Source organism: Desmodus rotundus, chromosome 1 (genome assembly GCF_022682495.2).
Source record: "Desmodus rotundus isolate HL8 chromosome 1, HLdesRot8A.1, whole genome shotgun sequence".
In the NCBI taxonomy this organism is placed as follows: Eukaryota; Metazoa; Chordata; class Mammalia; order Chiroptera; family Phyllostomidae; genus Desmodus; species Desmodus rotundus.
Window position 1 is genome coordinate 171,325,523 of NC_071387.1, and position 26,909 is coordinate 171,352,431.

At 44.4% G+C, this 26,909-nt stretch overlaps 1 long non-coding RNA gene across 1 annotated transcript; it reads left to right on the top strand.

The window, feature by feature from the left end:
* The first annotated feature begins 7,020 nt into the window (after positions 1-7,020).
* LOC128781085 (uncharacterized) lies at positions 7,021-11,816 on the top strand. Its single transcript, XR_008426983.1, has 3 exons — positions 7,021-7,341; positions 10,907-10,989; positions 11,688-11,816. It is a non-coding gene; the product is annotated as an uncharacterized lncRNA (long non-coding RNA).
* Positions 11,817-26,909: the final 15,093 nt, after the last annotated feature.

Below are 26,909 nucleotides of genomic sequence, written 5' to 3' on the forward strand. Positions count from 1 at the left end.
TCTAATTTCAAGGACTTCCTCAGATTTCCATTTAACAGAAGTTGTCATTTTTAAATCAATTGATTGAAAACACACCTAATAACTAAGAGCTACCATGAATTTAGAGTTACTTTGAAATATTCACAGAGTTCTGGCCAAGATGGAGGCGTAGGTACAGACCCTTTGCTTCCTTGCACAACCAAAAGGAGGATAACAACCAATCTGAAATCAATAAACAACCAGAAGTGCCAGAAAATCAAACTGCATGGAACTCTGACAACAAAGGAATTAAAGAAAAAATCGACCAGAACAACCAGACCAGTAAGGCGGTGGACCTCATGGGCCAACTCAGAAAAACCTGAGAGAGGTGGAGGACCTTGGGGGAGGGGCTGACTTAAGGGGATTTGGAGGTGGCTGTGGGCTATGGGTGGTTGTGGCAGTAGAAGTTCCCAGTCTCACACAAAAGTCGGTTGAAAAGTGCAGTAGAGACAGCAGGCAAGCTGCATTGTTCTCTCTCTGGCCCCTCCCCCACAGGCAGTGCCACAGCATAGCAAAGAGGGTTGCCCAGTCCAGGTGAATACCTAAGGCTCCACCCTTTACAACTTATCAGCTGCACCAAGACAAAGAAATATTGCCCAAATGAAAAAACAGAGTAAAGCCTCAGAAAGAGAACTAAGCAAGGAGATAGTCAACCTATCTGATGAAGAATTTAAAGCCCTGGTAATCAAAATGCTCACAGATCTGATTGAACTTGGTCGAAAAGTGAAAAAACAAATGAAGGATACCCAAAGTGAAATAAAGCAGAATGTTCAGGGAACCAACAGTGACAGGAAGGGAACCAGGACTCAAAGCAACAATTGGGAACAAAAGGAAAAAAATAAACATCCATCAAAATAAAGAAACAAGAATTCTGAAAAGTGAAGAAACTCTTACAAACCTCAGGGACAACCTGAAACATTCCAATATCTGAATCATAGGGGTGCCAGAAGGAGGAGAGGAATACCAAGAAATTGAAAACTAACTTGAACAAATAATGAAGGAAAACTTCCCCAATCTGGTGAAGGATATAGACTTCCAGGAAGTCCAGGAAGCCCAGAGAGTCCCAAAGAAGTTGGACCCAAAGAGGAACACACCAAGACACATTATCATTGAGTTACCCAAGATTACATATAAAGAGAAAATCCTAAAAGCAGCAAGAAGAAAGGAGAGAATTACCTACAAAGGAGTTCCCATGAGACTATCAGCTGATTTTTCAAAAGAAACCTTGTAGGCAAGAAAGGGCTGGAAAGAAGTATTTGAAGTTATGAAAGGCAAGGACCTCCATCCAAGATGACTCTATCCAACAAAGCTTTCATTTAGAATGGAAGGACAGATAAAGTCCTTCCCAGATAAGGTCAAGTTAAAGGCATTCATCTTCACCAAGCCATTATTATATGACATGTTAAAGGGACTTACCTAAGAAAAAGAAGATCAAAAATATGAACAGTAAAATGACAACAAACTCACATCTATCAACAAATGAACCTAAAAGAAAAGAAAAACAACGAAAACAAAAACTAAGCAAACAACCAGAACAGGAACATCACACAGAGGGATTTCAGAGGGGAGGGGGAAGGGAGGAATGGCGGGGGAAGGTACAGGGAAGAAGAAGCATGGGTAGTAGGCATAAGGTAGACGAGGAGAGATAAAACATGGTATGGGAAACAGAGGACTTGAAGAACTTACATGTACAACCCATGGACATGCACTAGGGGCGGGGAATGCTGAGGAGTTGGGGGGGGCAGAGCGGAGGAGGGACAGGGGGAAAATCAGGAAAACTGTAGTAGCATAATTAATAAAAATATTTGAAAGAAGAAATATTCGAATTACAAGTCACAGTCCCGTCTGCACCTATTAGACCTCGAACGGTGCCCGTACCGCCACACGTGCAAGACCTTGTATTTATTCGGATGACAGACAATAAACCCAGTGCATAATTTGGAAAGCTGCTTTTAACATAACTGATTCTGTTTTTAAAAGGAATGAACCCCAAATACAAACCATAGACTTTGGGTTCTTTGTGAGACCTTGAACAAATTAACTCAGTCTTCTCATCTGTAACGTGGGTACTAAAGTCACATGGATACTGACTTCATTAGATTTCCGTAAAAACTGAAATGAGTTAAAGAAATGTTTTTCTAAACAATGGGTTACAAACCACCTAACAGGCCATAAAATCCTTTAACATGTCACAAGCAGCATTCTTTAAATTAAATATAATAAAATGGAAAATAGCAAAGTATATTCTGCATAATAAAACTAAATGTTGTTTTGGGAAACTTTTATTCTAAATATATGTATTTAACTTAGTCCTGCTTTACAACATTATTCCTTTTATTGTAATCATGAAAAAAAATGTTAATACTGAAATAAAACATGTAAAGTATATAGCAGAAGGCATGGCATCTAGCAAGCTATTATTCGTAATTTTAGTAAATCATGGTGCCCCAAGGTCCAGAGTCACAGACTGGGGACCATGCCTCCCAAGAGGGTACTTAGAGACATAGTTTGCCAGGAATGTATGGGACCAGCATTTTTAACATACTGTAGTCCTGCAGAGGGACCAGAGCAAGCCTTACCATGGAAAGAGGAGAAAATAAAAATGACTCTGGAAAAATAGAATTGAGTTTTATTTAGCCCACCGTAAGAGCTGAATACACTCTCTGTTAATTACTAGTCATGTAACCTCATGTAAGTTATTTAATTTCTCTGCACCACAACTCCCAAGGAATGAAAATAATAATAGCAGCTACCTCACAGGGAATTCGTTAAGTACAAAACATGCTTACTATGCCTGACACATAGAAAGTGCTCAGTGAACACTAGCTCTTTTGAATTTGCTATTATCATTATTATTATTTATTACCATACTGAGAATAAACAAAAATCTACAAACATGACCATTTTTCTCTCTCCTCCATTAATTTCAAATACTTTTTATCTTTTATTGTTATTCTGGCAGCAAAACAAAAGGCTTTTTGAAACCAAATAGAAGGCTGCAGACACCGTTCTCTTAGGAAGTCCTTTCTGTATTACCACCTACCTTCTCCTTTCCTCTGAGATCCCAGTTACTATTCCAGGGTTATTTTGTATTTTTCTGTCTTTTGTGGCTGGCAGAGGGGTTGTGTGTATAAATGCTTGCATTCTAACCGTGAGCTGAAATCTCATCAGGAAACCCCAGGGTGCTCAGCCTGGCTTCCTAGATGCATGATTTCTTGCTTCCATGTGGAAAACACCATAAGGAATTGATGTGACCCACGCAAAGGACAGTGGAGCTTTTCTAATATCCACAGGCATATTGGCCCCTGGATTAAATCGGGGACTTCACGCGCCAGAGCTCAGTCCTCTGACAGTGCCGCGTAGGCGTCTGGCTGAAAGTAGACTTTCTGGAGGGCCGGAGTTTCTACATCACATTGCACTGTGTCCAGCCACACAGCAGGTAAACAGTGGAATAATTAAAAACCTCCATGTCAGGGAAAAGCACGCACTCCAGAGAGGAATTAGGCTCCCTAAGGCTGCATTTCGCCCTGGCCCTCCCTTGCCCTAGAAGTGTCTCTTAAAACCGTGAAGTATCTACCATCCTGTGTGTCACGGTCTTGCCCTCTCAGGGCCCACCAGCCAAAAGGGGTTTGGAATGCCACCCACCCAACATCCCACCCAGGGCCCTGTGCTCTGGTCTCCTGTAAGTCTCCAGAAGAAAACATTCCAAATCCTAAGTAAATAAACCGCCCAGGAGGCTGGGCAGGAACTCAGGAGGATAAATAGCAGCAACCAAGAGCAGAACCAAAAGAAAAGGGGTATAGCGGAGGGGGTTTGTCCAGTCTGTTTAATATGAACATTTTCCAAAATGACAGTGGACAGGCTGGTATAACAAGTGTCTGTACACCCACCATCTAGATGCAGCAGTTGTTCTTACTTTAGCATATCTGTGTGTGTGTGTCCATTTGGTTGTGTGTGGGTGTGTTCACTGAGCCATTTGAAAGTCGCTGATATTGTGCCACTGAACCCCTAAATATTTCAGCGTGGGTCTGCTCAGAATGAGGACATTCTCCCACATAACTATAATAGAATGCTCACACCTAAGCAAATTAGGAATAATTCCACAATACCGTCTAATATTAGTTCATATTCCAATCTCCCTCCTGTGCTAAGGATTAAAGCATTGTCTTTGCTTGCTAATAGCTTTTTAAGCCCTTTCAACATAGAGCAGTCCTCTAGCTATTTTTTCAGTGATGGTGGCTTTTGCATGTGTCTGGGCCAGCTGTCTCGGAAGGTCTCACATTGACTGAGCCCCGGTGAGTTGGGATTGGAAGGAGCCGGAGAGGAAAAGGGCACACAGCACAGGGTAGCAGGTACAGTGAATGGGACTTTCCATCACACTCAGAGTGGAAGACAAAGGCCCCCAGCCCCACACACCACTGCCCTCTCCCCATTTCTCCACCCTGTACACACCGCATGGCCCCGCTGGGCTCCTCACTGCTCCCCATCATGCTAACAACACGCCCAGCTTGACATCTCAGCCCTGACTCTTCCCTTTTCTCAGAATGCTTTTCTCCCACATGTCCAAAAGCATTGCCCCGAACTCCTGCAGGTCTTCACTCTGCAAACCTTCCTTGAGCATTGTATTTAAAATGGCAAACCACCCTCCCAGCTTATTTCTTTTTCTTCTCAGCGTGTTTCAACATCTAGCTTTCTACGCATTTCATTTCTTTTGCTGATTGCTTGTCTCACCACCTGCGATGCATGCTCCTCCAGGACAGGGCTTTTGTGTGATGTGCTCACTGTGGCCTCCCCAGCTCCTATATTAGTGCTGAGCTCTATTCAGTCAACAAATGTTTATTAAGATCCCCTGCCGGTGCTCCAGGCGCTGGCAGAGCAGCAGGCCACCGGATGCGCCCATCAGAGCTGACAAAGCCTGGCTGGCCCTCCCTGCTGCCCAGCATTGGGAATGGCTCTCAGAAGCCAGCTGAGGCCTCGGGGCTGCCCGGAGCAGTTCCTGGGCCTGGCATTTGCTTGGAGATGGGGCTGACCATACCTCTCAGTCCTGCTGTCCCACTGGCCCATCGTGAAACCTACAGATGCCTGTGCAGGTCTCTGACCACTCGCCTGGGCCTAACAAGTCCTCAGTGTGCTCATCGCACTGCAGCCACTGAAAACTTGTCCTTTACCCCCTCAACCACAGGACCCCTCACCCCCTCCAGTCACCCACCCTGGCACCTGTCCTCCTGAGGACACTGCACTGACCTCTCTAAGAAGCAAACATGGCCCAACCATTTCCTCTGCTCAAAATATTTCACTGGCATCCCTCCCTGCACAGGAGAAAACATAAGCACCCAGCCTGACATGGGCCCAAGGTCCTCCTTGATCTGACTGCACCTTCCCTCCCCATCTCCTGCCACTCCCCCCTCACACCTGACAACACTAAATAACCTTTCATCATTTCTGGAATACCCATGCTCCGCACACCCCGCACTTCCTCTCCCTTCTGTCCAGCATGTGCCTCTGCTCCTACCCCCTGCCTCCACCTCCAGTCTGTGGCCCTAGGAGGCTTCCACCCCTCCTTCAAATTTCAACTCAAATGCTGCCTCCTCTGGGACATTTTCAGACTCAGTGGGTGACCTTGGGCACTTTGTTCTGCTATAGGGACACAGTGCATTTTGTCTGATGTGAAAGCTACTGTAACAGTGACACCTCCCCATGATTTCTTCCCCTGACAGCCAGCCCTCGGCATGGTCCTAGGAGGTACGCCCTACAAAGGGGCTTGGGTCTTTGCTTCTTCCTATCCACAGATATCTTTGGTCAGTACTAGGTGTTTAACACATTTGGACCACGTGGTCTAAGCAGCCATTTTGCCCTGGGCAGTGCTGTTGTTTCCAGGCCTTAAGGGCCAGAGTTAGTGACCCTGATCTTCCCCATTCTGATTTTATGGCTCAGGCCTGAGTTAATGGTAAATGTTCTCATTGTTTCCATTTGCTGAAACATTATGTAAACCCAGCATCAGGCAGCAGTTTGACTGGCAACAAACAATTCTGCATTCCAGAGCATGGTGACCTCGTGGCCAGCTTGTTTTCTTTGCTTTTCGCTAACAAAGAGACTCTCCTTTAAGGCTCTGAAAGTTAAACCATATTCTATCTTCCATCTGGCCCTCCCTCATAGAAATGTGAGTGTGCTTATATGTGCGTGCATGTGTATGTGTGTGCAATTGAGAGAGAGAGAAAGAAAGGGGGGAGGAGACAGAAATTAGCCTCGCTGCTATGCCTCATGCTACTTCTCATGCACTGACCCAAAAGGAAGTCTGTATAACACAGGGGATAGGCACCAGGACCAGAGGGCCATGCCACACGGCCACTAGCCTTAGCAGACCGCCTGTTTCCAAAGTGTTGACAAACATGGACAACATCCTTGCTCATTCTCTGCTCCACTTTATTTTACCCACCTGAATCCAAGCGACTAGATGAGACTAACATTCTCGGCACGGCCAACACCTAATAAATGGCAGTGTTAGGATTTCCGTAAGGAGTTTAGGCTAATTTTCTACAACCTAAGGATTGTCTATGTTGTGACTATGCTTTTGTCATTTCCACCTATGACATGTTGACACGGCTGCAACATCACTTAATGTTCTTATTTGTAAATGTACCACCATTATTCTTGCCCATAACAGAACCTGCATTCATGGTTCTGGGTAGTGAGGGAGAGCAGGACCCTCAGGCTAAGAGATTATAGACTTGGGGCTGAAGGTGACGAAGCATTCCTTGCAGGGTCTTGAGACTCCCTCCCCTGGCTGTTAGCATTGTTTTAGTTTGTCTGGTTTGAACCAAAGCCAGCTGAATCTCCTCCAAATTCCAGGTTAGGTCAGATCTCAGGAGACAGCCTGTCTAGTTATTCAAAACACAAATATCTGCCTGAATATCCACCCCAAGCTGGAGTCAGGACAGATCGCTGATGCCTTGCAACCCCGCCAAGTGTCCCGTCCATGGTGGAGGTGAGAGGTAAGGACATTCAGTGCTGTAATCTGCACATCTGAGGTTAAGGAGCCAAAACAGAAGCCCTGCGAGCAGGTGGTAAGGCCACAGAGCCTGCTCTCCTTGTGCCGTCACTCTCTCCTTCCAGGCATCTATGTCCTCTCCACTGTCTCCCGTCACTCCTGCACTCTGCTCGCACTGTGGACGGTCTGCCACTAACCAGTGAGCGTATAATGGGCCTACCCCTGATCAGTTCCCAGAAAAGACGGGAGAAGACAAGGGGATGTCCCCACCCACGAGGAGTTTATTATCCAGAGGAGGAAACCAAAAATGTAACAGCATGCAAAGTGGCACAGAGGTAGGGGGTCCTTGTGCTGCACACACATGTGAGGGACATTGACCAGCAGGTTTTTCTGAAAATGGGTGGAATCATCTTCATATCGGCATTTAAGACTTGACCATGGAGGGGGCGGAGGTAGGGTGGGGTTTGAGTTGCTGCTTTAAATCATCTACTTTTAAAACATTTCAGAACATTTTTAATTGAATTACAGTGGCTTCTAATATTTTTAATTACAGTCTGACTTTTTAATATAGTGAAAAATTTCTCATCAAATGTACCATTTTATTTCATTTTTAATTTAAATTATACTGTATTATTTATGCTATTACAATTGTCCTAATTTTTCCCTCTTTGCCCCCTCTACTCAGCCCTCCCCCATTCTATCAGGCAATCCCCACACCATTGTCCATGTCCGTGGGTCATACGTATATATTCTTTGGCTACTATATTCCCTATGCTGTACTTCACATCTACTTGACTATTCTGTAACAGCCAAGTTGTACTCCTTAATCCCTTCACCTTTTCTGGTCCATCCCCTCAGTACCCTCCCATGTGGCAATCATCAAAACGTTCTCTGTACCTGTGATTCAGTTTCTGTCCTGCTTCATTTATTTGGGTTTCTAGATTCAGTTACTGATGGACATACATTTATTGCAATTTTACTGTTTGTATTTTTTATCTTCCTCTTAAAGAAGACTGTTTAACATTTTATATATATAATACTAGTTTCATGGTGATGAACTCTTTTGGCTTTTTCTTGCCTGGGAAGCTTTTCATCTGTCCTTCATATCAAAATGATAGCTTTGCTGAGTACAGTAATCTTGGTTGTAGGCCCTTGCTTTTCATCACTTTGAATATTTCTTGCCAATCTCTTCTAGCCTGCAAAGTTTCTTTTTGAGAAATTAGCTGAAGGTCTCATGGAAGCTCCCTGGTAGCTAACAAAATGCTTTTTTTTACTGTTTTTTAAGATTCTTTCTTTCTTTTTAACCTTTGGCATTTTAATTATGATGTCTTGGTGTGGGTCTCTTTGGGTTCATCTTGTTTGAAATTCTGTGCTTCCTGCTATTGCTTGTCTATTTCCTTCACCAAATTAGGGAAGTTTTCTGTCATTATTTTTTAAAAAAAGTTTTCAATTCCTTGCTCTTTCTTTTCTCCTTCTGGCACCCCCATTATGTAAATGTCAGTATGTTGTCCCAGAGGTTTCTTACATTATCCTCACTTTTTTGGATTCTTTTTCCTTCTTGCTGTTCTGATTACGTGTTTTTTGTTTCCTTACATCCCAAATTGCTGATTTGATTCTCAGCTTCATCCATTCTACTGTTGATTCCCGTAAATTGTTCTTCATTTCAGTTCATGTAACCTTCATTTCTGACTAGTTCTTTTTTATGGTTTCCATGTGCTTTTGTTATGCTGTTGAAGTTCTCTCTGAGTTCATCTACTCTTCCCTTAAGTTCATTGAGCATCCTTATAACCAGTGTTTGGAACTTTGTATCTGATAGATTGCTTATCTCCATTTTATTTAGCTCTTTTTCTGGATTTTTGATATGTTCTTTCATTTGGGCCATGTTTCTTTGTCTACTTGTTTTGGCAGCCTTTCTGTGTTTGTTCTGTGTATTAGGTAGAACTGCTACAACTCCCAGGCTTAGCAATGTGGCCTAATGAAGTAGGTGTCCTGAAGAGTCCTATGGCACAGGCTCCCCTTTCACTCAGGCTGGATACTTGAGGTGCACCTACTGTGTGGACTAGGTACACTCTCCTCTTGTAGTTGAGCCTTAATTGCTGTTGGCAGGTCAATGGGAAGAATTTACCCAGACTGATAAGCTGCAAGGACTGACTATGACCACTGACCACCAACCTCGAACCACTGTGAAGAATCAGCTGGGCAGGGGCCCACTCACTTACTTCAGCAGGGCTCTGGAGCCCGCTGAGTCCGCCCTTCGATTTTGTCACTGCTGGAGGTGTTTGGGTGGTAGTCTCCAATGTGGTCTGTCACTGTCCACTGGATCTGCAGGCTCTGGGGCCTCCCAGAAGGTGTAGGCCAAGGTTAGTCACTACCTGTGTTCTGTCCAGGGCCACCTGGCATAAGCTACAAAGCAATCTGCAGATGGCTGCTATTTGTGCTGTGCTTGGGGTGCCCAAGTGAGGCCAAGCTGTGAACCAAGGACAGCTGCTGCTGGTACTGTACCAGGGGCCACTTAGAGAGAGGTATGGGGCTCACTTGAGCCCAGATGATGCTTGTTTGAGAGAATTTAGGAAAATCTGAAGCGTCACCCAAGACAAACCATTCATGTGGAAAAGCCACTGGAAACAGCTTGGGTGGGCCTAAAAGTTGGGTGGCAGGGCCTTAGGGAATCACCAGGGTGGAACAAACAATGTGAGCCAGGTTGATGGTGTCTCAGATACAGTGCCACCTGCTGGTTCCTTGTGGGGAGGGCTTGGAAAGGGAACAATGGACTCCCCCAGCACTTCTGTCAGGGAAAGAGCTTCCCCCCAGTTCTCTTCCTGATGCCAGACACTTCACTTCCTCCCCCTATGCCTCTGGTGCCTTTCAAGCTGTTGTCCCAGTGCTGGAGCTCAGAGGGGGTGAGTCTGAGTAAGTCCATGCATGGGCCCTTTAAGAAAAACTACCTGGGTCTCCAGAAGTTTCTTCTTCCACAGCCTCAATCCCCACTGATTTTAGAGCCAGAAGTTATGGTGACTTACCTTCCTGGCACTGAAACCCTGGGCTGCAGGACTTGGTGTGAGGCTGGGATCCCTTGCTCCTGAGATGTCCCTCCTACTTTTTTTCTGCCACACATAGGTGGGTGTAGGACAAGCCTGTTCCATGTCTCCATCTCTCCTACCAGTCTCATTGTGGTTTCTTCTTTAATTCCATAGTCGTAGGACTTCCATCCAGCTCAGTTTCTGTCTGTTTTGAATAATGGTTTTTCTGTTGTTTAGCTGTAATTTTGATGTGGTTGTGTGAGGAGGGGAGCTGTGCTTACTTACGCTGCCATCTTGACTGGAAGTCCAAATGTACCATTTTAAACTGATGCTCAAATGTGTAAGAATATGTATATTTTATTAACATCTCTCTCTATATATACACCTATGCATATGCATATATGTGCATGTACATATGAATCCACATATACCTATATATACACATATACATATATTTGTTTTTCTTTTCTACCAGGAAATTCTGAGCAAATTTTAATGTTAATGCTAATCACCAAACACTAATATAACAGAGGTATCTGGTATATCATATATATAATATTAATTTATAATTAATAATTTAAATAACAGTAAAGATGCGGGTAGGTATAGTAGAAAGAGCTTGAGCATTGGAAAAAGGAGGCATAAATTTAAAACTGCTACTTTCTCATTATGTGAACATGGAAAATATATATAATCCTTATCTCATGGTTTTTCAATGGTAAAAGGGATTAATGAACGTAAAGTGAAAAGCACAGTTTTATATATGCTATTTTGATCTGCCTGGTATACTTTTGGTAACTAGGTATAAATCATTAAAAACCATGACAACTCTACTTTTAAAGTTAAAAATTGTTTATTAATTAACTGTACTATCTTTCAGGATAAAATCATGCCCTCAGGCCTTATCTTGAGACTTGTGATAACCAGATAAAACCTGCAATGGGAAAGTTTAATCAAAGTCAGGTACGGTGTATTCAGTAATAGCGTTGAAGAGAAGTTGTGTGTTGAACGGAGGTTAAGTTAGGAGGGACATGTTCTGACAGAGGGAGTGAAGGGGACATTCCCTATGAGCAGCACATGTGGGGGACTGGAAGGGCAGGAAAAGGCTGGAGACAAGGAACCCAAATCCACCGATGCAAACAGTTTGGTGTAGCGGAGTGCTCACAGGGCAGTCAGCTGCTCCCAAATTCGTGGTCAGCCAGTAGACGTTGTATGACCCTGGGCAAGGCATGTGACCTTTCCAAACCTCCACCTCAGCATGGGTAAAATAATACGTACCTCACGTGGAAGATCAGAAATGAACTATGTAAAGTGCATGACACAGCACCCTGTTTACAGAGGTGTCTACTAAATAGCTGTTGTGACCCCCTAACATCTGTGTGAAGCAGATCCCCAGCAAAACAAACTAAAACTTGCCAACTAGCTAGCCAAAATTCGAGCAAATAGTGATGAGCTAGAAAACAAACAACAGATAATAAGCAAGCAAAAAAAAAGTATTTTAGGGAGCCCTAGCAAGAACAACCATGAGAAAGACAGAAAGGATAATATTGGAATATCATGGGAAAATGTTCTGATGTGTCCACAAGTTATGACATTTTAGGGGGGCTGCTAGCTAAACATCAGGAAACTAGAGCTCAGTGGCTCCATCTTATCATCTTCAGGAAGTCCAGCCACGTTCCAATGCAGCATTGCCTGGGTGGAACCGGATGGAAAAAATAGCTGGGCCACCAAACCAACATTGCAGACACCTGATCTAGAAGTTCACATGTACCCAGTGGAATAGCACCAGGCGGAATCCTTTCTGAGGAGAAGATGAGCGCGCTGATTTGGAGACAGGGTTGAAGCCATTGGAAGGGGGTATCCAGGTAGAATGAGTCAAGTTTTCTTTCTCCGAGTGCTCCCATCATGGCCACAGTACATCAGCGTTAGAAGGACATTGGTTGAGGCCGACTGCTCAAAAACAAAACAGACAAATAAAAAACTAAGAAAAAAGAGGGGAAAATAGGTAAAACCACAACAACCAGGGGCCCTGCGAGTTGCAGTTCCTGTACGTCCAACAAGTGGGACTATCTGAGGAAAGACACAGCCTGCCGGTGGGTCCTTGTTGCAGACCCTGGACAGCAGCGCACCCCACAACATGCAGGAAAACACGGAGGAAAAACCCTGTGCACGAGCTCCAGAGTCACTGAAGGTAGTAACATGAGTTCTAAATCCTACAAAATGAAAATAAGTATCTCGTACGTGCTGATTATACTAGGCCTCCCTGCGTTCTGTAAACAGCTCTGCTGTATTTAGACTAACAATGTCTAAATTTTTAGCTATAAGGAGCTTTAAGCATATAATTGGCAAAAATTGCCTTCTTGGAATTCTGGAGAGTTTTGTGAAGTATTGTGACAAATGGCTTTATCTCTCCTAACATAAACCAAACAAATAAAACTTTAACCTGAGAAGTTGGTGCTGCTGCCTTCTTATTCCTATCACATTTGTTAAATTAATAAAACATGGAGGTCATTAGTCTGAAGTCACTCTCATGCCTTGGCAGCTTATATAAGCAAACCCAAACCTAAGCCTGTAAATGCCTCAAGGTCAAGAAATAGAAACCTATGGATGACCAATCACAAGCACCCAACTAGGCTTTCCCAAATAAGGGAAATGCCTACGCTACAGCCAATCAAATGATTTTCTTAGTTGCTTTTGAGTCTTCTCCATAATACATTTTTCTCTAACTATCTGTGGCTTGTCTCTGCCCAATTAGAACCCATGTTTGCTCATATAAACTCAAACATTTTAATATGCCTCAGTTTATCTCTTAGCACATTCAAACTCAGTCCTGAGTACCATCCTAGCTTATTGTCATGTTCTGACATTTTAAAGAGAACAATGTTAAAGACCATCTGGGAACCCCTCCCCTACTGTCTCCCCCCCCCAATCACTGTTCAAAACAAAGGGACTGAGACTCAGGGAGGTTGAGAGATGGACATCATGATGATAATGTCTATCCTGCCTTGAACGTGGACCAAATAATTTTAACAAAATTTAATTATATTCATGCAAGTTGCCACTTCTCAGTGCGTATGAGAGATTAATGCTCCTCTGTCACTCTGTCACTCATATTGAGTGACAGAAAAACTAAAATGAATGTTAAAGTGATGTGTCATGTTCAGTTCCATGAGAAATCTCTTCTCTTGAAGGTGGCCACGAGTGCATTACAATCTGGCTGTTCCTATCAGACCAACAAGAGTGTGGAAACAGGAAGTGTTTTTTAGTCACATGAAGCTCAGAGCGACAGGCCTTCGAACAATTCACACAGCACAGAACAGCATTTGTTTAGTACAGGCTGTTATCTAAAAAGCAACTTTAAAAATATTTCACTAAAATAAATATTTCACTAAAATGACTGGAAGTCTTAAATCTGATTATAATTCCTCCACTTCCTCTTTCCCCTCCCCCTCCAAGCCACGTCAGTCCACACTGATCTGGCCCCAGTTGCCCCCATTAGCCTGCAGGATCCAGCATTTCAGTGCTTGCCCTGCTGGCCCCCTTAAAAAATCATTCTGGTCTCCTGCTCTGTCTGTCTGCCACAAATCTGCACGTCCCTCTCTGAGACTTAGTGCTCCTTTCGTTTGCCTTAAACAGACCTATTTTCATTCTCTATAATGCCAACACCAAATTCATCCCACATGACAGCCTAAAACCCACCCAATCCGCATGAAGGAGTGGGCCATTTGCGCACCCACTACAGGTACCAATGCTCAGGAAGATACACTACACCAACACGAGAATAAGTGTACGATGTGTCGCCAGTGAGCTCGGCTTTCCATATGAAACTTCACATGGTTGGCCACGTATAATACCCCCACTCCTGGCTCCCACTAATGTGCACATTTAAAAGCATCCTGCATGGCGCTGCCTTTCCCTGAGGTGTCCTCCAGCAGCACGGCCCCAGACTGAGTCACAGATCTGGAGATCCGCTGGCAGCACAGGCGAGGTCGGCACTGAGGTTCAACAAAACACATGTGCTGCAGAATGTGGTATTATTTACCAGGAACCGGCAATCACATTATCTCAGTCAGCACTCACGTAAGATTTCTATGAAACTGACTAGTTCAGGAAGAAAATCTCAAAAAAAGAGAGAACTAAAGAAAAATAGAAAATGTTTTGCTACCATGGAAGTCAGAAATAAAAACTTTAAATATATTTTAAACAAAACTTTACTACTATTCCTGTAGTTTTCCCTACATGTAGTAAATAGAAGTTACCTATCACTACAGAAAATACGTGAGACAAAAGACAATTATAATGAGGTCTGAATGCTATGCTATAATCAGTGTATGTAATGAACTGTGATTTTAAATAGAAGCATAGGTATGATGGAATTTTTTAAAGAGAAAATCAGCTTCTCCTTGCCATCAGAAAATGATTATTAAGGAAATATTTAAAGAATATCCACTTGAAGTCTGACAAGTTACAGGTCTATAAATGAAAATTAACAATGTTTAAACATTAGCACTTAATTTTTTTTAATATTGAGGATTAAATAAAATACCTCTTCCTGTTGACTTCAGCCTACGGCCCTGAAATTTCCAAGCTATGCCTTTGGCTTCCTTTACCCAACAATCTCCAACAATTCTTCTCTCAGAAGTCATCAGCATCCTCTCAGCCACCACAAGCAATGGCCTCACTCAACCCACTTTCCTCGGCCTTCTGGGTGGAGGGGGAATATTTTATGTCAAACTCCTGTGCTACGTTGCCATGATTAAAGTTCCGGGATCCCACCCTGTCTTCACTGTTCTGCCTTGTCTCCTCTTCCTTAGGTTTATCTTACTTGATCGTTTTCTTTTTTTCTCTTTCAACAATCTCTGCGCTTCAACTATACCCATGACAGAGTTCACTTCCCCAAAACTCTCAGCTTTGCTCCTCAACACCAGTCTCAAACTTCTGTGTCCTGGGTGCAAGAATCTACTCCCCACCCCCAATAAAAACAAACCCTGTGCTGACCCATCCTCTTCCTTAGCATGTTGCCACCAAACTCACTTATTCCACCTCTTTTCTCTTAGTGGACCAGCCTCAACACGTCATCAATTGTTCCCTCTCTCCCAACACCCAGTTCATCATCACTTCTCTTCTGTGCCCTTTGAAAAGCCTGTCGTGAGTATCTCCACCTCTTCCTCTTTCTTCCTTCTTGACTCTCATGAGCTCCCAGCTGGAATCACAGAGCCTACAGATTCGTCTCCCAGCACCAGGTCCTTCTCCTCTTCTACCACTCATCTTCCTGAAGGACTCAAGTCCTGGCTCTCCTGTCCTCAGAACAACTTAGTGGCTTTTGACACTTACACACATAGAACTCAAGACCCTCTGCCAGCTGACCCTCTCCAACCTTCCAGCCTGTTCACCTTCCACACCCTTTCCAAGCCCCTGCCTTTCAACCAAACTTACTCAACCTGTTCCCTAAACACACTTCCCTCTCTTTGCTTAAGCCAGTCTCTTGCATGAAATATCCCCCCTTTTCTCTATTAAAATCCTAAATGGCAAGTGAAGCTCTTTTCAAATGTCCTCAACTGCTTCGTGACTAATGTAACCCTTTTCTATCTGTTGTTTGGACAGGACTTATCACAGAGGAGCCTCCGTTAGAGTTCATGGTGCATGTGTTATTTCTGCAATGGGTTTCTGCAAGGGGAAGGCATTTGTCTGGGATCCCTCACAACACTAGTACAGTGACTTCCATCTACACAGCTCAGGACCGAATGGCTGGGCCAGACTCCTGACCACCTATAATAGTAATAATAATCATGTCCTAGATGTTCCCCAGCTGGGGTCGAGTCTGATGGGATGAGAAAGTGCGGCCTGCTTGCTCCTCAGGCTGAGCTGATCTTCAGATTAGAATGATATATATGAGGGGGAACCCCCCAAAACCCAGAATTATCTTCTGGAGGGTGGGACCCTGGTAGTCCAGGCTTCCCCTGCTAGTGATTGTTCTAGGAACCCCTCTATATCAGTGTACTAGCTGGCGTTGTCGTGAGAGGCTGCATGCAGCTTCAGTGAATTTATTTTAAAGACTCTTTCAACGCATTTGCCAATTGCATGATGGGTGATTTACAAGCGCACCTGCCCACACCACACTTGAATGTTCAGCAGTTTTTGACCAAAATCAGCATGACCTCTGTGCCCCACCCTCCCTAATCACCTGATCTCACCCCAAGCAACTGTTTCCCTGAATGAAAAGTGTCCTCAAAGGGAAATGTTTTGCTTACATGGAAGAGATGAAGCAAAAAAAAAAAAAGGCAGAAGCACTAAAAGGCATCAAAATTGACAAGTTCAAAAACTGTTTTGAGCAGTAGAAAAAAAATCTCAATAGGTATATTGCATCCAATGGAGAGTACTTTGAAGGTTACCGAAGCTGAAACATGTAATAAATACACATTTTTTAATAAATAAATTCCAAGTTCTTTGTGTCCCCCCTCATGTGTAGTGGGCAAGTTACAGGCACAGCCTCACACTGCTCCCTGTAGCTGGGCCCTGGTTGGTGTCACATGAACTGTGACTGCTGCATCCAGGTCTCCCAACTGGAGATTCAAACAATTGCCCAGCCACTGGAATACGAGCTCCTCCATGTCAAAACTGTCCTCCTCAAGGACCCCTCCACCCTGCCCCCGGTGCTCCGGCCTTTCCATTTCCTTGGACTTGTCCTCCTCCAGGAATCGGCCCACAGAGCCTGATTCCACAAAGTTGCCCTGGACTACTTCCATTCTCCTTAAAAATAAATGCAGTATTTTTTTAATTGAAACCGGAATACATCCCACATGGTTAAAAATAATTTAAACAGAATAAAAGTGTACTGAATGAAAAGTCTCCCTCCCACATCGTGGTTCTCCCAGTTTCTTAAAATGCAACCACTATACCACTTTTGGGGTACCCTTCAGGAAGATTTTCCCTCCCTTGCAAATACATATGAAATATAATCATTTTTTACAGGAACAAAAGAACACTATGCACACTCTTGTGCTACTTGGTTTTTGTTCGTAATGATATTCAGTGACTTGTAGATCAAAGTAAATACCTGGTGAAGCCCTTAGAAAGGTGGTGCCTGGCCCACAGTACCTGCTAAATAAACAGCTCTTCATATGAAGAATATCAGGTGACATCCCAGCATTCAACAGGGCATGCCAAGTAGACCCCAGGAGCACAGAGCAAAATGCCGTGTGTGGTTCTGGGGGACGAGAGCTCAAAGACACTTCTGCTCACCTTCCCAGAGACAGCCTGCAGACCCAGCGTCACTTCCACCCCTTGTGTGACATTTGGAGGAAGCACTGCTACCAGAGGTCCCCTAAATGAAGTCCCACCTACCTCTCTCTGATCACGCCAAGTTCAAATATTACATGGAAGGGCAGAAGTTTCAAAACAGGTCTGGCTGCAATCACTTTCAGAAAACTGAGAAAAGAATGCCTCCTAACACTTTAATTGGATTACATGGTAATGAAAGCTAAACTTCCCCAGATACAATGGGCTGCGTTGCAGCAGCACCCCAAACAGTTTTGCCTAAGCTGTCTCAGCTCTGCACTAGGTCACAAGGTCTTTCTAGGAGGTAAAGTGAGGACACTTGCACTTGGCTCCGTCCCAGACCTCTGGTAGTCCTCCAGTTAGAGCAGGATGCACAGGAGGTATGAATTAAGAAACTGATCAGGGTGAGGGCAAGGCCTCGTGGGACCACCCCTGCATCTCGGTTCCCCTAATTATTAGTTTTCTGTTCAGATGACTTTGCTTGGAAGCTCCGAAGAACACATACCCTGTGTCCCCCTTTTCAGTTCCCTAACCAGGAGGCCCGCAGCACTTCCTATTGGTTGTTTGCTTACCTGCTGAGCCTTTCACTTTTCATTTTTCTGCTGCTGACAGCCCTCTTACCCAGAATGCACCAGCCAGACGTCAACCTTGTAGGGGGGAGGGGGACAGGCTCAGGACTGGCTCAGAGTTTTTCGAATATTGAGAGGTTTTGGGGAGAAGGGGGAGGGGAGGTCTGTGGAATTTGGCAGAGCCTACCACTACATTTAGGAAGGAAGCTGATGACTTAAATAAACATTGATGTCTCCTGAACAAACAGTCAAGAGTCAATTTAAATTCATTCCCCCTAGAGGCTTTTCTTTCCACATACGCATGGGTTTATGAGCTCACAGACATACGTGCTCACACAGAGGGTCCACCTGGCAACGGAAAATTGGGAGAAACAGCGGCACTCCTGAGTCTCATTCCAGCAGGAAACACGAGATGTTTGACCCCTCCGTGTAACTTGCTGAGAGACCTCTGTAGGGTGAGGGACTGGGTCAAAACAGAGCCTGTCACAGACAACTGTTCTTGGCCACCGACAATACCAAACACTTCCCAAAGCCCTGTAGCACCCGATACACGTAGCCACATAGCTGCACATAGACAGGAAAAATGAGCCTTCTTTCAAAACAGCTGCAGCTTCTTAACGGAATGGTCTTGTCCCTGAGCCTGACATACAGACTAGCCCAAAGCCCCTGTCAATGAGGATATTAAAAATCCAGGAGGAGGTTGAGTAAACGGCACAGTTACCTACAGTGGCACTTGGCCAGGCCACCTGGGCCAACAGAGATCCAGGGGCTACTGAATGGCTTCAACCGTTTTGGACCAGAATAAGGAGAAACTTTTCTGAGCAAATAATCATCAGGCCAACCTCCTGGAGCCCCGAGTTTGAATTGAACACAAAACCAAGGGTCGGAATGGCACCCAGTGTGTTGAGGCTCAGACCAACCTGGAGAGGAAGTCCAAGGATGCACTGTGTCTGTAAGTCACAGATGGAAGGCGGGCTGTGGGCTGAGCATTGTGCTGAAGGCAAACTGACCCGCTTCCCGTGCACAGATGTGAGCTAGGAGTAGGGTGTAAGTTTAGGAAAGCAATCAGACACTCTCCAGGGAAGGATGGATGACAACTATGTGCAGCTGTCTGGAAAGTTCAGGGCTGTTGAGCCGTTCCAGTGACTTTAGGGAATTAAGATGTTTGGGGTAGAAGTTCCAGACAAAACTCTGAATTTAGTCTAGCTTCCAGTTGCTTAAGCCAAAAATCTTGGCATCATTCTTCATACCTCTCTCCTTCCCTCTCTCTCTCCCACAGCATCCAATCTATGGGAAGTCATATTGGCCCTATCTTCAACATACTTCCAAGTTCTCCCTATATCTTACCACCTGGTTCAAGCCACCACCACCTTCTTCCTTGATTACTGAAATAACTTCTGCAGAGGTTCTTGTTTTCCCACTTGTTCCTCTACTGCCCAAACAGCAGCCAAATGGACACCTTTAAAGTATAAGTCAGATAGTGTCTCTTTCCTGCTAAAAATCCTCCAAAGCAGAGGTCTCCAACCTCTGGGCCGTGGACCAGTGCCATTCCAGGCCTCTTAGGGACTACGCGGAAGCAAGAAGTGAACTTGAATGCAATAAGCTTGAATCACCCCAAAACCACCCCCCCAAACTCCTGCTGCCCATGGAAAAATTGTTTTCCATGAAACCAGTCCCTGGAGCCAAAAAGTTTGGGGACCACTGCTCCAAAGGATCCCTATCTCACTTGGACAAAAAGCTTTGCAGGGGTGTCCAAACTTTTGGTATCTCTGGGCCACGCTGGAAGAAGAAGAGTTGTCTTGGGCCAGTACAAAAACACTAACAAAAACAAAAAAACTAATAAACACTAACAAAAACAACAAAAATCTCATAATGTTTTAAATAAATTTACGATTTTGTGTTGGGCCGCATTCATAGCCATCCTGGGCCACATGCGGCCCACGGGTTGTGAGTTGGACACCGTGCTACAGGATCCTACACAGGCTGCCCTATGGCCCCTTGGTCCTCACCACATCCTCCTCTCAGCCTCACTCACTCACTCCAGCCACACTGGCCTTCTCCCCATCCTTGAACTGTGCGGGACCAGTCCTGCCACAGGGACCTCTTCAAATGTAGTTCCCTCGGGCCAGGGGAGCTCTTCCCTCGGACATAGTCATGATTCACCCCCTCAGCTCTTTCAGGCCTTTACTCAAATGTCCACTTCTCAGAAAGCGCAAGCCCATCTAAAATTACTAGTGTATACAAATTTCCTTTGAACTGCTGTTCTTTTTCATACATTTATCACTTCCTAATGTTAAATATAAGCACATACACATGTAAGAAATGCATTAATTATATATTATGCTATCTGTCCTCCCCTGCACTCAAATGCAAAGTTCCATGACAGCAAAGAGCTTTATATAATTTGTTAATCGGTGGGTTCTTTGACCCTACTGGAATGTCTGGCATATAGACGGTCATCAATACAAATCGTTTAAATGAGCAAGTGGCAGAAAATGTACCACCCATTTATTCATACATATGGCCCGTATTTATTGAGCACCTACGCTATACCAAGCACTATGCTGGGGTATAAAATATAATGGTGAGCCCTGGCTGGTGTAGCTCAGTGGGCTGCATGCCAGACTGTGAAACAAAGGGTTGCCAATTCAGTTCCTGGTCAGGGCACACACCTGCGTTTCGGGCCAGGTTCCCACCTGGGAGCGTGTGAGAGGCAGCTGATCAATGTTTCTCTCCCTCTTCTCCCTCCCTTCCCCTCTCTCTAAAAAATACATAAAATCTTTTTTAAAAATATAATATAATGGTGAACAAAACGTATGGGAACCTTCCTTCGTGGAGCTTAGTTTAGTGACCGGAGACAGATACTCAACAAACAATTGCCCAAAAAAAGGAGACAATTACAATTGACATAAGTGTAGTATTAAATAGTCCTGGAAAGACATTAGGTTTTGGGTTAGATTGATGGCACAGGAGATGGAACAAGCTGAGCAGAATCAACCTTATTTAGAAGACAGAAAATATAGAAATTGTTAATGGATTAGATAGGGTTGAGGAGAATTTTATGACAAAGGTGAGTCCCAATTTCTGGTTTAAGCAAGTGGGTAGATTAAAGTGACCTTTGTATGAATTAGTAGGCTGAACAACGGTCCCACATAAGATATCTATGTCCTAATACATGGAATCTATAAATGCTACCTTATCTGGAAAAGTGGTATCTGCAGGTATGATTAATTCAAAGATCTAGAGATTATTGTGGATTATCTGGGTGGGCCTTAATACAATCACATGTATTCTTGTGAGAGAAGCAGAAGAATATTAAAAGATACACACACACTCATATCAAGTCAATGTGAAGATGGAACAGACAGAGATTTGAAGACGGGAGTAACTCAGCCACAGGCCAAGTGTGATGGTTAATTTTGTATGTCAATCGGGCTGGGCCATGGGGTGCCCAGACATTTGGCCAAACAACCTGCTGGGTGTTTCTGGATGAGATTTACATTTGAATTGGTGGACTGCTTAAAGCAGATTGCCCTTCCCAATGTGGGTGGACCTCCTCCAATCAATTCAAGACCTGAATAGAAAAAAGGCTGAGTGGGAGGGAACTTCTCCTGCCTGGCTGCTTCAGTGAGACAACCACCTTTCCAGCCCCCAGAGGGAATTTATACCATGGGCCCTTCTGAGTCTCTAGCTTGCCAGCTACAGCTCCCGTGACTTCTTACCCTCTATAGTTGTATAAGCCAGTTTCTTATCACACACACACGCACGCACCCACAAACCATTGGTTTTGTGTCTCTGGAAAACCCTCACCCACACACCACGGAGTGCTGACAGCCATCACAAACTGACGGCGTCAAGGAGCAGAGACAGTGTGACCTGCTGACACTTGACTTCAGACCAGCGGAACTGATTTTAGATTTCTGGCCTCCAGGACTGTGAAAGCATGAGTGTGTGCTGTTTTAATCTGTTTTTGTAATTTGTCACAGAAGCCACAGGAAACTAAGGCATTGGGAACCACTGTAAGAGGAGCTTCCAAGGGTGTCGGGGGGGCATCAAGATTCAGTTTGGGACTGAAATCGGGGATGCGTGTCCCATACCTCATGGACAAGCCTGTGAATAGGAGTATGGATATGCTGATAGGGAACCGGCAAAATGGTCGGAGCTGGCGTTATCAGTCCTGAGGTCCGAGGGACCGGAAAGCATGAGACGTGCAGTGAGAAGGAAAGACAGCCGGGCACCGGCCTCAGGAAGTCTCCATGGAGGTCAGGTAGAAAGGCAGTCTGAGAAAGAAACAGGAAGCGAGCATGGGGTCTTGGAGGCCAAGCAAGGTAAGTGTTTTTGAATGACAGGGTGATCAGCTCTGGAGCAGAACCCAGTCTGGAGCAGGTTTAATGAGGAAGCAGAGACAGCCTGTGTCAGCCACTTATTCTGGAAGTTTGTTTGGCTTAGAAAACGCATAAAGAGAGCAGAGAGTTGTGGAGGATACTGGATCCAGGGAGGCTTTTTAGTTCCTATTTTCAGGTACCAGAGTTTAGGTCATTGTGCATGATGTAGAAAATGGTCCAATAGAGTGGAAATAATTGGAAATGCAGCTGAGGGTGGGATTATCTGCTGAAGTCTGAGAAGGATGAAAAGAGAAACACATGGAGAGCAGGTCCCAATCTGGGCTATAGTTTCAGATCCCCCAGGGGTAATTTAAAATCTCCATGCCCAGCCTGCACCCAAGAGCAATGGCATCTGATTTTCTGAGTCAGGACCCAGACATCGGCCATTGTTAAAGCTTCCCGGGTGATTCCAATGCGTGGTCCAGGGGATTCAGAGCACAACAGGAAGGCCTGGCATTAAGTCCAAGGGCCATCAGGTACAGGTGCAGGTAAGCTGGGAAGTCTGGTGGGTGTAAGTAAGGGAGTTCCCAAATTTGCCTTTGTATTTCCAAAATTCAAGGCAAGGTCATGTGCTAAGCATGTTCTGAGCATTTAATGGGATAAAGGAGAGACTGAGAGCCAAAGAAAAGAAAGAAAAGATAACAGTGTGTACTGAGAGTGGAAAAGGGAAAATGCCCCGACTGGAGAAACGCGGTAAGAGTTCTGGAAAGGGCCGTGTAGCTATACCATCCATCCAAACAACCGACATTTGTCAGACAGACAATGAACTAGGCTGTGGGAATAAAATATAAGCAAGACATTGTCCTCACAGATTGCACAGTTCCATGGCGGAGGGAGTCACATAAGTAAACAGAAGATTCGCGAGCTCTAGTGGAATCAAGTGCAAAGGGGTAGCAGGGACTCTTCCCCTGTGGGGCCAGAAATGTCCCCCCATCATAATACTCGGCAGATTGGAAGCTCTTGAGACATGGGCATTGGACTCCAAGCATCTCACTGCTGTGGGGAAACAGGAAATTACTCAGCGGTAATTCTGCGGGCGTGGCTAAAGCAGCCCTGAAACAGTAATGACATAGCAGCAGTGCCACGCCACACGGGGTCTCTGAGACGGGAGAGCCTCAGGGCTGTCAGGAACTAGCGCAGTACTGAATCAGCGGAGAGCTTCCTACATGGTAATCTCCATGGGCATTCAGGAAGTGGTCACTAGGTGGCAGGGTAACATTTGCAAAATAACTGCCAGTAGCTGGATACCTTTAGGAACTAGTCCGATACCACTTCAGAGCCAAAACCCCAAACTTCCTGCCTTCCCTGCAGTTTCCTGTGTCATCCTGACCAGCACAGAGAAGAATATCAAGTAAATGATGGTTTTAGAGGTCGCTGTTTAATGTGAACCGCCTGGCCCTCGGTTACTCAGTTTCATTTATCTCTATCTTCTACAGCTGCTCTGTCCAAAAAGGCCGCCATCAGTCACACAGGCCTCCTGAGCACTTGAAGTGCAGCTAGTGCGGCTGGGAAACTGAATAATTGCTTTCATTTCACTTCATGTATTTCAATAGAAAAGCCAATACACTATTCAATTACTGAAAACTTTTAAGTATGCTTGGAACAACTTGGGTACGTCAACCTACTTTTTCAACTGCAAATTTTGTGCAGTCTAAATATAGATCAATGACATCTAATGAAAATATAGTGTCAAATGGAGATGTGGTATAAGTGTAGAATACAACACGGTATGAAAATTAGGGGGTAAAAGTATCTCATTGATATTTTACATTGATTGTATTGATATCTACATTGTTTGAAATTATAATATTTTGATATAATGGGCTGAATAAAATGTTATTAAAATTAATGTCATCTGCTTCTTTTTCTATTTTTAATGTGGGTGTCTTAGTCTGCTCAGGCTGCCGTGACAGAATACCATTAACTGGGTGGTTTCAACAACAAACATTTCTCCCAGTTCTGGAGGCTGAGAAGTCTAAGATCAAGGTGCTGGCAGACTCAGTACCTGGTGAGCGCCCCCTTCTGGTTTGGAACTGGCCTCCTTCTTGCTGTATTCTCACTTGGTGGGGAGAGGATCATCCCTTTCATGTCTCTTATTATGAGGGCACAAATCACTACAAGGTCTCCACCTTCATTACCTAATTATTTCTCAAAAGCCTCACCTCTAAATACTATCAAACTGGGGATTTGGGTTTCAACATATGCATTTTGAAGGGACATAAACATAGCAGTGGGCTAGCAGAAAATTTTAAATAACATCTGTGGCTCCCTTCATGTTTCTATCCGACAGTACTGCTCAGGGGACGGGACGTGCAGAGCTAGCCTACGCAATGGGACTTCTGTTTAATGAGAAAACAGGAGACTGGGCGAGTGGGACAAAATAGAGGCTAGGGAGTGAGGCTGAGCTGGAGGTCACAGAGCAGTGGGCTGGCATTCTCCCAACATTGCTCTGCTCTTGACCATGAGACCCTGACCAAACCAGCATTTCTCATTTCTGGCCCAAAGGGAAAGTGGATCCAAGTCCTAGGCAGACAGGCTGGCTGGGCAGGTCTCTCAGATGTCACACAGAGCCTTCCCCATGTACAATCAATCCCTTGCTTCTAAAGCTGGACCACTCTCCACTCCCAGAGGCCCTGGCCCCAGTTCAGACCCTGTGCTGAGAGCAGTTTCAGGGAGGGTTGGGGTCAAATTAGTCATTCAGATGGCCTTTCCTTCCTTCAGACTTCCCTCTCACCTTCCTTTTCCTGCTTTCTCTCTGGTGCCATAGTCCCTAGGTTCGAGCCCCCTCTCAGTCACACAGCTGAATGACCTTGAGGCGCTTATTTAGCTTCTTTCTGTTTCTTTACCCAGAAATGACTACTCAGAGTGTAGTCAAAAGATTAAGTAAGTTAATATTTGTAAAGTATGAACAGCAGCTGGCCATGGTGAGCACTATCTGCTAGGTATTAATATTATTTTCTCAAGGGAAAAAAAGGTAGCTATTTTTCTCAACTTTCTTATGAAAATGTTACATAGTTGACATTTAAGTCATAATTTTTTAAAAAAGACTTTTAATCGCAATTTTGCCAGTGAAAGTGTAAAGAAAAATAACACTTCAACAGAAGGCACACCTACTCTGGAAGTGTGACCGTGGTCAGGCAATTGAATTCTGGATTGGGAATGGGCCACCTTCTGCCCAGTACCCAGCCTCCCACTCTCTCCTCTGCAGCAAAACACAGCCTGGAGCCCAGAGCCATTTTGACATCACGGGTGACCTCTCCAGACACTACGAAACTGCACTGCCTCACCCAGGTTGTGGGGGGAGGGGGCGGCGAGGGGAGGGGTTTTTCTCAGAAAGCCATAGCCTAGGATACCAGGACAGCTAGCTCACAGTCTGGTTCTGACATTACTGATTCACATGAAGCAAACGTTTTTGTCATTTGTTTGGCTTCTTATTGGCTCTTGAATATTAATGTGCACGTTTCAAAGCTACAACTCAGCCTCACTTTACACAGCAGATTATACATGCAGTTAAGTTTTGAAAAATCGGGTCATCAAAAATTGTGATAGATTTGGTTATGGTTTCAAAGCATTCTACAATGCAGTGCAGTCATAAATAAACCAAATCCTTTGATAAAATAGATCATTGTATTTTATAATCAATTCTACAAATTTCACTTTTTAATTTTGCTTAAAGTACATTAAACTAATTAGAAAGTGAAAGGGAGTCTTAGAATTTCCTCTTTTTTCTTCTTTTTTTTTTTTTTTGTTTGTTAATAATAGACTGTAACGGGAACAGATTATGCTCCAAAGAGGAAGACTATGCATGAATTGAAGCTACAGTCTTACAGTTTTCCCATCAACTCGACCACTGTTGGTTGAATCTCTGTGTAAAGACTTTTGCTCCTACCTTAATGTTATTTATGGCTGGCTTTATCACGATTATAGGTATCTTCAGCAATACAAAATAGATTTTCTCTCCCTCGTTGAAGATCCCAAGACATCCCAGTTCTTGGCTTCCTACTTTCTTCCCTATAGGTTCCATATCCTTGCATGTTATTGGGGGGAAACGACAAAAAAAAGGCCAAGAGCTACTAGATTTGTACCACCTTGGAAGTGAACTGCCTGCTGTGTTGCCCAGTGTCACAGCTGTGGGGTGTGCCGCATCCCAGGTGTTTTGGGCTCACCACTCCGTGGCTAACTTCCAACAAGGCATCCCACTGGCCGTGCTCAGCTGACCACTGGGCTCCTGGCCTGGATGTGGCAGAAACTCAGAGCTGAGATGCGAGGCACATTTCCCCTCCAGCCATGTTGGTTGTGGACCTTGTCTGCCATCTGGGCAACCTCAGAAGACTGGGGACCTGTAAACCCAAAGTTCTAAGGAGAGAAAACATATGGATGTCGGCTGGGCCTTCCAGAGACCGAGAAACAGGATGATCCCATAGAAGACAAGTGCAGGCGAGTAAGAGACAAATGAGGTGATGACAAGATGATGAAAAGCCACAGCTAAAGGTGAGGTTCAGAAATAAAAAGGAATATAAAAATCTGAGGGAGAAAAGTTAGCGACACAATGGAAGTAAGAACTGAATGTTAACACAGTAGGTCTTTCAAAACAAGATGTTCAGAAAGGGAATGTAATAGAAGTGGAATGGGAAACAGGCAGGGAAATAAA